Genomic DNA, 13,593 nt, shown 5'->3' with positions numbered 1-13,593 from the left:
GGAGGGCTAGCTGTGGTTTGTGGTTTAGGGAGTTGACACAAATAGTCTCTGGACCCTTTTTTATGGGCCTGCAAAGCAGTGTTCTGCCTGGGGAACAGGAGCCTGTCCTCCCTGGTGTAATCCTTTCTTGCTTAGCAGGTTCAAGGCTGTGCTCAGAGCAAGCATTCATGGCTGTCTGTCAGAAAGGCTCCTAGTTTAAGAAGTAGGGTTTAGCATCCTACATAGTTATGCTGTGTTAGAGGTACATTAGGATGGACATGTCTGTAATTAAACACTTGGGTTTGGGTTTCTGTTTTTAAGCTACTGTTGTAAAACAGCAGTAAGTACTGTAGCAGACAACCTGTGACAATGTTTCTGTATGCAAGAGATGCATGGGCTATGATATTTTTGCTTGCTTCCAGCAAGTGAACTGTGTAACATTTTTGTGGACAGAAAATACAGAACAGCATGTTGACCTTCATTGCTGATCAAACTTCAGTTGCACCCAGATATAACTGATAGCTGATCTTACCTGGATTTACTTTTTCTCAATGCACGTAGCTGGCCACATGGAGGGGAAGCGAAGTACTTCAATAATACACTCAGCACACAGCCTGGATGGAATAATAATAATAAAAAAATGTGTCAGAGGGGAAAATGAAGTGCAAATCTTTCAAATTCAATAGGAAAAATTTCCATAGTTCAAATATTTCATTCTGCATGAAAGGCTGATGCTGAACCTGATAAAAGTCATCCAGATGGAAAGAGATTGCTACCTAGTACTGAGCTATCAGCATGACTATTGACCTGTGCTGTGCTCCTCATACCTGGCAAAGCACTGGTTGCACTAATCTCCCAGTCTGCTTCCCTTCCAATTGAGAGTTCTTCTACAGGGATGACCAGAGGGAATCTTATTGATACTACAAAGAAGGCTGTTTGCTTAAGAGGGCATATGTACATCTTTTAACAATCTGGTTGTGTACTTCCTTTGTGGGAGGATCCCTGACCTTATACAGAGAGGGACAAGTGCTAATTAACTTAATTCTGGGAACAGGAGGTGGTATGACCTTTTCCAAAGTGACTCTTTGGGGCTAGAGCTTACAGAGAGGTATTTGCTAGGGCTGATGCCTGAGTTTGCTATAAAAACAGTACTCAGAGAGAGGTGTAAAATTCCCTGGCGTGGCCAGGGAAGAAACTAACTTCCCATCCTTCTGGTTTGGGTTCATGTTTCCTTGACTAAAAATTGTTGGCACTATGGCAAGTTTTATGTCATTTAGTATCAAAACACAGTTACGTTTTCTGTCTTTTAATGCTGAACACAGCAAGTAGATCGAAATTATTATGTTACAGAGTTTTGGCCACTACTCACTGTATGTTGTGAACATCCCATGTTTTTTTGGCACCCCAAGAGGAAATTAATTTCTGGGGCATTTTTTCTTTTTTTCCTAGCTATCAAGATGTTATCTGTCTGGAGCAGTTTCCAGATTTCTCCCTCATTTGCTAAAGAAGTGGTAAGGATTCGTAATGCCATCTCTTTGCTGTGCTCCCTCTGAGCAGCTCAGGGAGACAAATACAACCACCTCGAGTGTGCCTGTGCCATTGTTCTTGCTACCAGAACTACACAATCAGTCCCAGTTGTCCCAGTAGATAAAACCTGAGGCAGCTACAACACTACCTTAGCAGCAAGTGAAGAAAGCAGAGCTTATGGAGACATTCCTGAGGTGAGCAGGACAGGGCCACGGGCCCGACTCTGCTGAGGAAATGAAGCACAGCTCTCACAAAAGAGGGAAGTTCCTGGAGACCCCCTGGCTGGCCAGTGGCAGGCTCACAAAGCATCTAAGAAGCCCTGGCTGCCCAGAAGTGGACAAAAAACTGGCCCTGAGGTCTTACAGCATGACAGAGGTAAGAAGACAGCCAATGAGACTGAATTTTCCTCAGGAAAAGAGAGATCTTTGGTCGCCTCTCCCTGTTGTCTTCTAATCTTCAGGAAAACTCCAACAAAGCAACCCTTCCTCATTCCCCACAACCACCCCCACCCCCTCCACCAGAGAAAAAAACACAGGTTTGCCGGACCCCGGGAGAAACAAACGTAGGCACCTCTTTGGAAAACACTCCTGAGGCCTGCGGCCATCCCGCATTCCTGAGGCGGCTGCAGCCTCCTCCCCAGGCAGCCCGCGCCCCGGGCCCGGCCCCGCGCTGCCCCTCACTGCGCCAAACACCTCCCGGGGCCCGGGGCTCTCCCGCCCGCCCCTACCCGCGGGTTGTGCCGCTCAGGAGGACAGAAGCAGCATCTTGGCAATGCAGCGTTTTCTGCCCTATTCAATTCAAAGGACGGCTCCACGTCTGAAGCGTTGCCAGGCTGATCTATGAACATTTCGGAGCAAACAGCTGCCCTGTCCTCATCCTGCTGCTTGTCACGGCATCGGCCGTAGAGCAGGAAGTTTTCCAGTAATGTAACCAAGTTAGGAGTGTTTATTCAGATGAAAATGAAGGCAAAATTCTTATTTCCCAGTTGGTTTGACCCCTCCTTACGAAGCTCTAGTAATGTGTGTATGTAGAAGGAATATCCACATGAGTGAAAATGTGCCCTGCTAATATTAAAAGGTACACTCTGGAATTTTGCCTAAGGATAAAATGTAATTTTAATTGAAAGCTGCTGTAACTTGATAGGGAATATCCACAACAGTCTTGAGGATCTACTTTAAAATATAGTTAAACACAGAGCCAACTCCCACCTCTCTGTCTCTTAGAGCTACGTCCTCTTTGATCCATCCATGGTGCTTACGATTCCTAAGAGACATCCATACTGCCAGTAGTCAGAGCTCATTAATATTTATATACCTTCCATCTGAATATGTGTGCTTTGCAATTATTAATTAAAATAATTTCACAAACCCCTAACATTTAACTCCATTTCATAGCTTACCAAACTGAGACCCAGAAAGTCTGGGTTCTTACATGAGACAGAATGAGATTAGGAACATGGAAGCTTGCCTGCATGGACTCTTGTTATGCCATATTTCTTTATTTTTCCTTCACCAGTAACTTTAGAAAAGGCAGCACAGGTTTGCTCTGGCACTAAGATGCACTATGAGCCTGCATCACATAAGCAATACTGAGAAGGTGAGTGAAGGGAAGCTGGTCTTTCATTGTGGCTTTTCACACAGCATTTACTTGCTTTTTAGAAAGCCTCTTTAAAAATACAACCTGGAACTGGCTTCTCAGCCCTGCCGAAAAGACTCTGAACAAACCTTTACTTTAGCATGTTAAACCCTTCCCTAGCAGGCTGTATTTTAGTTCCCTTATAGAGTAGACAGAAGGGATGGTGTGTTATAACCCACACCAGACATGGGCTCTCAGTCCTTCCTGGTGCATATGGAATGAAGGAGCTTGGCTCAGTGTGAGACTGATAAAGGGAGGGAGGGCTTGCCATGCAATTAGACCAGTTCACTGTAAACACCTAAGTTGCACAAGTGGCTCAAACTTTGATCTTTTTGTTGTGGAAAAGAAATCTGAGGCTGTGAAACCTGCCCTCAGTCACAAACAAGGAGGTGGACATGACTCAAATCCAACTGTGGAAATGTAAATACAGATAAATGGGACCAAAATGGAAAAAGCACTTCGTTCTTCCCCATCCCTTGCTCCTTGGCATTGAGAATCTGCTTTTACCAGGGGCTCCTATTCTGACTTGCCTAGCTCTGCTTGTGAGTGCCGGCCCCAGTCCCACACCTGAAACGCCCAAATCCAAATGCTCCCAAGTGCTGTCTGGGATAAGGTTTAAGCCACAGGTGCAATTAAGCTTTTAAGTGGTAAGCCTATTTGGTTAGGGGCACACCTAGAGCCTGCAACAAGCTGAGAGAAAAAAAAACAAAAAAAAAACGATCAGTCTTTCAAACTGACAGGCGGTTCCTGAAATACTGCTGGAAGGGTTAAGAAGAAGCTACAACATTCGTAATTCTCCTGGTATTTATTGTAACAAGTCTCTGAACAAGTTTGCTGTGGATGCATCTGGCTGCCCTAGTGAGGTGGGACTTCATTTTAATTACAAATCTGGTAATGGGTTATCAAAATGATGGAGTTGCTAAGGCCCTGGGCACACTTTTCTTAGTCATCTCTTTCTCCCCAACCCCCCTCCTTCTCAAATCTGCCCGAGCAAACACTGGAGCAAAAGGAGAAGTTTCACAAGAATGTAGGCTGTTAGCCTGTGGTCTCTTTTCTTATTGGCATTTGGAGCTTTGATTAGATTTTTAGTGGAAAAATGTCAGAGTGGGTTGTTCAGTAAAATGCTGGTGAATGTTTTAAGATGTGAATGGTCACAGGCATTCAAGGAGCCTGTGAAAAGTGCTGGATGTGAGACTTCAGCAGTTCCTCAAAATTCTGATGTCTTTGCACTGTGTCATTGCTTTGCTTTTATAAGCATCAGGACAACATCAGAGACCTTGGCTTTGCATAACCTTAAGTTCTTGGGCAAGGGTTTGGAAGTGGAGTGGATTAAGACGTGTTAGTGAACACGTCCCAGTTAGTCTCTGCCTTGGCTACCACATGTTTTAAGGCTGTGTGCCTTACCTACCCTGTGCCTCTTCAACACCTTCAACAATACAGCATTTTATCCTAGTCTAGACAGTCTTAGGGGTTACATTGTCTAGTAAACTAACCACTCCTTTTAGTGAAAACTGGGAAAGCTGCCTTCCTTCAGGATTGTTCCTCCTTGCTGTCTCTTTTCTCCTCCTTGCTCTGCATACCTTCCCTGCAGCAACTCTTGTTCCATCTGCTGTAACGTAAGCATTAACTATTTAATTGCTGTTTAGGAAAATGTCATCACGTGAGCTTTGGAACAATATTGGAGTGGGAATAGAGGAGTGGGAGGCAGAGGAAGGAGATGTGTGAGTTCTCAGCTCTCTACCACAGGCTGACCTGGCAGGGCATTAGTCATTCTTGATGCCATGAGGGTGTTTAACATCTCTTTCAGCCTAATGGGTAGAGCAGTTGAATGGGATTTAGATGTAACCAAGTCATCTTGTGCTGCTGAACATGCTGTTTGACCTTGAGTGAGCTAGGCCTGGCCTTTCCTCCCTTAAGTGGGGAGAGGGCAAGTACTGTAGCTAAGTGCTTTGAGATTCCTCAATGCAGAAAATGTACTCATGCAAAGGACTAGCTTCTTTTCCTCTATAATGAAATACTGTGAAGTTTTGGATTTTTTTTTTTTCTTCATGTTTCTGCACCAAGTTGCACAGAGTGAGATGAGAAGCTGGAGGAGATCTGCAGTTCTTCAAGCAGTGAAAGCCCTTTTAGCTCTGTGTTCCCAAGCAGCCATATGGGTGCTTTTATCCAACTGACTTATTTCATTGTGTGATGCAAAATTCAGCTGGTGGCCCCTTTCTCTCCCCCTGGAATTAGCTATTCTAAGCATTCTCATGTTATCAGCATTTCAGCTCTTCTTCGCACTTGAAGTACCTAGTTGCTGCAGTCAGCTGTAGTCTGTGCTTTAATACTTGTGAAAATTTGGCAGAGTCTTGGGGCACTGTAGGTGATGTGGGGAGAGAAGATGTGCATGTATTCTGTCTGGAGGACTTTTTGTGGCAACATAAGTGCCAGTTTCTCACTTGGTTTTGCAGGGTCCTGAACCTTGAGCTGGGGGTGGGAAGTGGACCTTTATCTTTCTGTCGTGACAGAAAAAGGACTGAATATTTTGATAATCTGAGATCTAATGAAATCGCTGTTGTAAAGACAAGAAAATGGTACTCTTAGCAATTAGCAAGGGAAAGCATTTGAGTCAGACTGAAACTATCTTCTCCTTTCTCTGGGGAGTTTATTGTTAGCAGATGTATAAATTCTGTAAGCAATTAATATTTAGAAGGCTTAAAAATTATTTATATACATTTAAAGCCCTTGTATTTTACTTAAGTCAGGAAGTAAGCACTCACACAAGGACCCCACAAAGACCAGAACAGGAATTCTTGGTACTTTCAAATAATGAAAGGAGAGCACAGAGGAGAGGGCAACTGTAGCTGGGAATGGAAATCAAGGAAAAAATACCTTTAGGAAAGGGACCAAAAAAGCCAATATACTTCTCATACTCTCTGCCCTCATCACAAACAACCCCTACTTCCTCTCCCTGATCCCCACCTAAAAAAACCAAACCCAAAACCCAGTTCCATTTAGGAAACATCCTTGCAGACACATGGCAGCAAGCAAAGACTGCAAGGCTTTCTTCCAAAGACAGCTTTAGACTCCTGAAACAAAGCAAAACTGAGTTGAAATTCTAGGCATTAAATACTAAAGCAGCTGCCTCACTGACATCCTGGGTCAGACTCTGATTTCAGTTTCGCTTCTGCTGGATCTTGGGAAATGTCATTGCTACGGGGTAACTGAAATGGGAACTGGGTCTGCTAATCTTGACATTGGGTCACCCATTGGTAATCCATTTGTTATCTCTGTTACATTTGTGGGAGCACACACACCCACTCCCTTTAGACTCCAGTAATTTATTTGGCTATTTTATGTCTGATGGTTACTTGAAACTGTACCTCTTGCCTGTCAGCAGCTGTAGTTGTTTTGCTAAGTGACTATCTAAAGGGAGACTTCCTTGTGCAAATGTGTATTTTAGACACTGTCACCAGAAATCCAGTGGTTCTCCTCTCCCCCTGCCCCTCCCATCCCCTTCAGCTGTTTAGATCTCAGGACACATGGCTTAAATGAATGTATGCTTGGAGTTTGCAAAATGGCTTGGATGACAAGAGAAATCGGATCACACAATGAGAGTTCAGAACCCAGCCACCAATTGGTACAACAGGAGTCTGCAACTCCCTCATGCTCATTATTGTCTCAGCATAACATCCAGCAATGTGCAGTTTTCAACATCCCCCTCTGAAAAATGGTAAGGCAAGGGAAATGAGCAGGCAGAGGAATGTCACCACCTCCCTCTGAGTGGCTGGGCTGTCAGTCTCTGCATTCTGTGGTACCCCCAAGGGCTCTGGGTATCGGGGTGGAGAAGGGCCTGCACACCTTATTGTGCCTTCTTGCTTACAATGGAGAATCTCCAGCTTATCCTGCCCGTGCAGTGACTGCATGTGGAGGAGGGGGGGAGGTTGTGTTGCAACCTCTGAGAAAATTAGTTGTCTATTTTATCTTTTGCAGCTGCAGCACTTTTTTTTCCCCTCATCGCCCCCTCCTCCCTGATGCGAGTGGTATGTCTGAACCATATCCTTCAAAACCAGTTTTCTAAGCAGATTAGATGGGTAGCAGAGACAGCTATGCAATCAGACAAAAATGTGCACTCAAGCCTTCATTTCATGCAGTGGCCAGAGCAATAAGTGTCTACCACCTGGATTTTTTTTTCCCCCTTCATTCTCTCCTTTTCCTGTTATTCTGCAGTGCTGCAGTCTGTTGCTGTTGTACACTGAGATGAAATGCTCATTCTGGTCCTTAATTATACAAGAAATAGGGAGGGGAAGGAAGCTGAGTTCCATGCTAATACTCATTAACATGAAACATAAAGCATGCTCCCTGGCTGGCATGCTTCACCATGCAAAGTGACATTTGCTCCCTCTGAGCATGTTGAAGGGTAATCCCCAGATACCCTCGGGTCTTCCAATACAAACCCTCCCCTGACTGATCTGGAAAACCAGTGTCTAAGTTTACTGCCTCTGAATTCCATGGACTCTCCTGGACTGCCACTGCATGTGAATTTGGTGTCTCACTGCCCTGTATCTTTCAGTGCCTCTCTATCAGCCTTGTTGCATGCTAGGAATCTGACAATAATGGTCCTCACCTGCTTTGAGATATCACAAGAACTCTTAAGCATCAGTCTTGGTTTCACTTCTGATCTCTTACAGGACAATGAGCTGAATTTAGGATTAAGCCCTACAGACAAGTTTGGAAACCCTACGGCTTGTTCAGTGTGGGTGGAAAATGGGGATAGGTTAGTGGGCTGAGCAGCAGACCTGAGGAAAAGAGTTGAGTAAGCTTTGGCATTTCTCCAAGAGAGGAAACAAGCAGTGTCCCGGGAGCCATTTGTTGTTTCTCTGGAAGAAAGGAAAGAACCTAAAGGAAGGTGATCCAGAAATGCTTTTCCCTGTGAGTCTGGAGAGAAATTGTATGACAAAACTAGAAAAGAGAAACTGAAGTCTGGGGAAAAAAGAGAGAAGGAGAGAGAATAATTTATTCATATAATGTATGAAGAATGAAAGAAAAGTGAAACTAAACTAAAGAGTTCCATGTGTTTAGAAGGGTAAGAAGGAAGGTACTAGACAAATGAAGTTATATTTGAAATATGGTCAGAAAACTGTGCTTTAACACATATGCACGAGGCACTTGATTATCTTCTGCTGATCCCCCAGAAGTAAAGAATTACTTTGAGAACAGGAAAAACTGCAAGCAAAAGAAACTCAATCTTACAGGCATATGGGGGGTGACAAAGTGGGTGGAAAGCTGGTTGGATGTGTCAGCCACAGAAGTGGTGAGATATGATCATAGATAATTCACATTTAAAAAGAAGGAAATCATGCAGAGATATTTTTCACACTGACTGGTAAACAGAGTATTTGGGTGTGCAGCATTGCCAAATTTGCCCTTGCTACAGGGACAACTTACAGTAAGTTCCCAGCAAAGCCATAGGCCATCTGTTTGAATTACTTAGAGGAAAGGTTCCTCTCCTTATTCCCCTTTTATTAGATGTGACAGATTAATGTCTTTGAGGGCAGATCACTGTTAGGCTAAATCTTTCTCTGGTTATGACTCCTTATAACTATAAAACAGTCACAAGGTTATGGGGTTTAAAAAGAGAGGTTTATTGCAGTTTCCAACACTGAAACGACAGGCTAAGTGTCTCTCCTTCTTTTTTTCTAAAGTAAATCAAAACCATCCATGCACATGTACTTTACCTTGTCTCAGATACACAGACCTAAAGATATGAACACAGATTACAAGAGAAGCATTACAGAGTCTACAGGAAAACTACTAAAATAGCTTTCTGTGAATGTATATACTAATCCTCTGACTGGGTCTTCCCCACTTGTTTGTTGAGGATGTGTTGGTGGCATCCCTAACATTTGGGGCAGAACTGAGCCATCAGCAACTCCCCCAGTGCTTTTTCCTACCCAGCTAACTAACAGTAGCAGCTGTGTCCATGCCTCAGCTAGAAGCACTCTCTAAACCAGTCATTATATTTGGTTGATGAGCTCCATTCTACAGTCCTTGGGTCACAACAGAAGCTATGTAGGAGGCACAGGGGTGCTTATATTACTCTAAGTTCCTTGCTGGGGAAATTTTTGTAAGAATGAGCTTTGTTCACTGGGTCATTTTGAAGACAGTTTGTAAGGATGCTGCTCTGGCCAGTAAGAGTCTGATCTGAGTTTTCTATAGAGAAACTTTTTCAGGGAAAAATATAGTTTCTTCAAAATAGAAACTTTTTTTTGTTTTTTCCTCCTAGAAAAGCCCAATTCTAGCTTTCTGATCACCTGTAAGATTAATGAGATTTTTTACCAGAAGTATTACATTGACCTGTCTCTACTACCTGAACAGGAATGCCTCTTTGCTTTCCTTTTCTTTAACTGGTCTGAAAGGCTTCACACAGAATTGATTAAAAATATTGTGCTGGATTCCAGGTAGTCCTTGGCTGCTCAGCGAGCTTTGTCTGATGTACCTGTCCTCTTCTGCTGGACTGCAAGGGTCTTGGCCTTCCCTTATGCCATTAGAGGTCTCCTGGAGACCTTGCTGTGCCACAGGATACCTCGGGTGTGCTAAGGGACCTGCCTTCCAGTCAGGGAGTTTGACCCAGAAGTGATACCAGGGTTATCAGGCTGACAAACTGCAGTGTCTGAGGCAACGCAACGTTACGGGAATAAAAGCAGTTCAATAGTGTACTGACTCATACCAAAATTTCTCAGGCCAGGTCACCAAACAAAAATGAACCAACTTTGGTTTCAGTAATGTAAAAATATTCCGTTTCAAATGACACAAAATGTACTGGTGTTTGCAAATAACGTGGCTTTTTTTTGTTTTGTTTTTTAAACTTGTGAACTTCCGTTCCAGAGCCTCTAATTTCAGTTTCCCCCCTGAATTGGGAAGAGAGTGAATGTTGAAATACTGGAATTTCTTCCTTCCTGGGGAGGAGGCAGTTGATCAGTATGAGAAAACAGTTTCAGGGTTAGGAGACAGCTGACTCTGAAGACCTGTACATTGGAGCAGAACAGGTGATGGTGGGGCAGATAGGTGCTGGAGGGGAGGGGGACAGCCAGGCAGAAGGAGAGAAGTAGGAGGCAGGAATGAGGAGCATCAATGAGAATAGAAGAATAAGGAGGAGCAGAAATTTCTGCTTGGCTCCCTGGGCTATAAGAAACTGTTACATTTTTGTTCTGTCATATGCTTTTGGCCATGCTTAGCTCAGCACCCCCAGCTGGAGTGACTGACAGACAGGGAAGCTGCTGCAGGCTGAGAGCTCCTTTCAGAGAAAACTTGAAACACTTCACAGAGGGGGCAAAAGCTGGGTGAGGTGGAGCTGGAAGTTCACACCAGCACACAACTAAGCAGTGCTGTGTGGTTTCACTTCTCACTGAGCAGTTGTCCTTCTGTGCTAACTGAACAGAGGTGAGTGCAGGACCAAAAGATGAGCACTTCTCAGTTCCCATCCAGAGCTTTGTACAGGGTGCTGCAGCCCTGGCAAGCTGGGGAATCTCTGCCACTGAGTCTTCTTCTGCAAAGTAGAAAGAAGAGGAATATTGTTTCCTGGTGTGACTGGGAAGGAGCACTAGTGACTGCTCCTAACAAACTGTTGAGTGCTTTATTATGCTGATGCTTTTATTATTTAACAAGTTTCCTAATTTTTTTAAGAAAAAAAAACAATAAATTGATACTCTTTATCCATCAGCAATGCCCTCCAGGAATGAGTGGCTGATTAGAGAGCAGGACTTGTGAAAAGACAAACCTGGGTTATGCACAGAACAGGTTTCTCCAGTATTTATTGCCTATGTTACTGGCCAAGCTTCCTTGTAAGTAATAGTCAAATAATCAGCCTGGGTCCTTTTGTGAATGGTTTGAGTCTGTGTGGTCCTCCTTTGTTAGAGCAGCTCACGGTTTCTGAAAGCTTCTGAACCCCCTGTTCTGAACAGCAGAGCCTGGTGGCACCAGCTGCTTCTGCCTGGAACAAACATTTGCATGTGACATTAACAAAAAAAAAAAAAGCCAATTTCAAAATGTATTTGCTTTTCCTTATCCCTTCATTTTTCAGCTCTTTTTACAATTCTGGAAATATTTAAAAGATGAATATATTTAGCTTTTGCTAGAAGCATCTTTTAAACAAGCAACGCTTGAAGAGGAAAGAGAATTCTTTCCTTCAGAAATGAAACAGCAGCCAGTGTTTGGAAATATTTTAACAATAGACCATATGGGAGTCCCAAATTATTAAGCTTTATTATTCAGAAGGCGGAAAATGTGGTTTGATATTCAATTGATATACAGCATAAATGAGAGCCGCAAACTCAGCTCCCTTGAGCTGGGATTCAGATGTTCACTTGAATATAATAACTAACACTTTGGCCTAGTTCCACAGAATGCATCCAGCCTGCTGATCACAGGCCAAGAAACTGTAGGCTTCTTTTTTTCTCCTTCCCCTCGCTTCTCCGAAGTACTTTCCTCTCCTGCCAGCGTGAGCTTTTGGCCTGAATATAAATCTCCTGATATTAGATGTGTAGAGAAAATGGGGAGGATGCTAATAGTGCACAGCAGTTGAGCTCTGTGTGTGTGTTTGTTTTTCCTCTGCTACAATGATAAGGTTTTCCCTCTGTGATGAGCTGTCAGGGGATTACATTGGTCATCCTAGGTGGGAGCATCTTTGTTCCTGTTTCACTGTTTGTTTCTTAGTGCTGTGGGAGCAGGTGAACATCTTTTGGGGTTGCTGTGAAGTGGTGCCAGAGATGATGAGAGTGTGGAATTTGCTGGAGAGAGAGAGAGAGAGACTGGAAGTGGTTTAAGATTCTTTTTTCTTTGGCCTGATTTCACTTGCATATATTTATTATCACCTTTTCCCCTCTATATCATGTCTCTCAACTTCCTCTCCTGTGGGGAAAAGAGCCTGTAAAAACTGCTTATAAAATATAACATACAGGGTCTAAGATTGCCTTTTTGCAAAGGGACAGTGATACTGGCACAGATATTGTGACCAAGTAGTGGAAGGCTTGATCACTGCTATTAATTTTAACACAGGACTCCTGATTTCTGTCACTTTGTCAGTGTGAATGTGGGAGATGTGGGATGAATATGGAGTTGCAGGGACACAAAAAATGGTCTTTCCAGTCTGGCAGTTGAATGCTGCCCCAGAATACTGAGTTCTTGTGCTGTATTCATCAGATTGCTCCTTTGGGAGGCCAGTACCACCCTTGGAAATGACTGGACTATGTCCACTGAAACTTTCTGCCTTATTCCCCTCGTCAGAACCCAGCTGCCTGGGCACAGACCTCAGGCATGGAAAATGATGCAGATGGTGATGTTTAACAGGCAGGTACAACAAATCAAGTCATACTCTAGAAGCCTGGATGCAGCTCTAACAGAGCATGGTTTTTTTCCTGTTTCCTCCCAGTAACACGGTCATGCAACAGCTTTGTATGTATTTTAAGTTGTAGGTGCTCAAGGTTTTTTTCAGATTTTTGTGCTGCAGGTCTTGACAGGTATCTGTAAGTAACTCTCCCCCCAGTTTAGTGACAGACATCCTCAGCTATGTTGGGCTGTATCTTTTCTAGCCTCTCAGAATCTGAAATCAACCAAAGAACCTACTTTTTAGTCTCTGATTTCCCCTGAGTAGGCAAGGAAACTCCAGCATTAAGCTATCTGGCATTTTTCTCTAAAAGTGTGATGAGCTCAAGGAAAAGACTTACACTTAGATACAAGTCCAAGAATTCTTGTAATACTGTAATACAGAACATTGTGGAGTATATAAATTATGCATTTCTAATGTGAAGTTCAGTTTCAGCTCCTGTCTTGTCTCCATTTCTCTTTTCAGTTGTTCATGATAGCTGAAATTTTCCATGTTTTGTCTCAAACCACACACAAATTTTTTCCTTTGGGGAAAACTGGAGCAAAATCAATTTCAGTGCAATTTTTCAGGCCTCTTTGACTTGCACCTACATCTGTTTGGTGTGGGGGAGTGGAATTTTATCATAAAACGTTTGATTTATTTAATGTATTCAATAAGCATCCAAGATGTGCCAGGTACTTTCTCAGCCCTTTTTGGATGAGAAATCTTGCAAGCTAAGAACTTAATAAACAAAGAAGCTACAGAACTGAAAATTTCCCTGCTGCTAAGGTCTCCATATATCTAAGGAATAAACCAAGTTTGATCAAAGTGGAGATACAGGCTTACAAAGTACAAAATGTCACATGCAGTACCAATGAGACAGAAGAAAAACTAGAGTTTTTACATATTTCTTAGTCCTGTTATTTGCCCAATTTACAACAAACTCAAGTGAGATGGGTCCATGCAGCAGCTCCACTTACACCTATTTTTATTGATGTAGCCATTGCTATGATTCTATGATGCTGTGCTAGGGGCTTCTCTAAACAGGGTCATTGGTTCAGTCCAAGGTAAGTGACAAATCTGAGCGGAAGAGCTGTCCTCAGCTA

At 43.3% G+C, this 13,593-nt stretch overlaps 1 protein-coding gene and 1 long non-coding RNA gene across 4 annotated transcripts in view; one reads left to right on the top strand and one right to left on the bottom strand.

Annotated features, from left to right (window-relative positions):
* The window catches only part of LOC139805114 (uncharacterized), a 191,285-nt gene that overhangs the window by 44,355 nt on the left and 133,337 nt on the right, over positions 1-13,593 (bottom strand). Inside the window, exon 4 of the long non-coding RNA XR_011729692.1 lies at positions 512-593. This is a non-coding gene — a long non-coding RNA (uncharacterized lncRNA). The remainder of the gene's footprint in view (positions 1-511; positions 594-13,593) is intronic.
* HIC2 (HIC ZBTB transcriptional repressor 2) overlaps positions 1-13,593 on the top strand; it is a 73,223-nt gene that overhangs the window by 26,720 nt on the left and 32,910 nt on the right. The gene's annotated exons all lie outside the window — the stretch shown is intronic.

Source organism: Heliangelus exortis, chromosome 19, assembly GCF_036169615.1.
Source record: "Heliangelus exortis chromosome 19, bHelExo1.hap1, whole genome shotgun sequence".
In the NCBI taxonomy this organism is placed as follows: domain Eukaryota; kingdom Metazoa; phylum Chordata; class Aves; order Apodiformes; family Trochilidae; genus Heliangelus; species Heliangelus exortis.
Note: the sequence above shows the minus strand (reverse complement) of the source record. Positions and strands in the feature narration are given on the sequence as shown.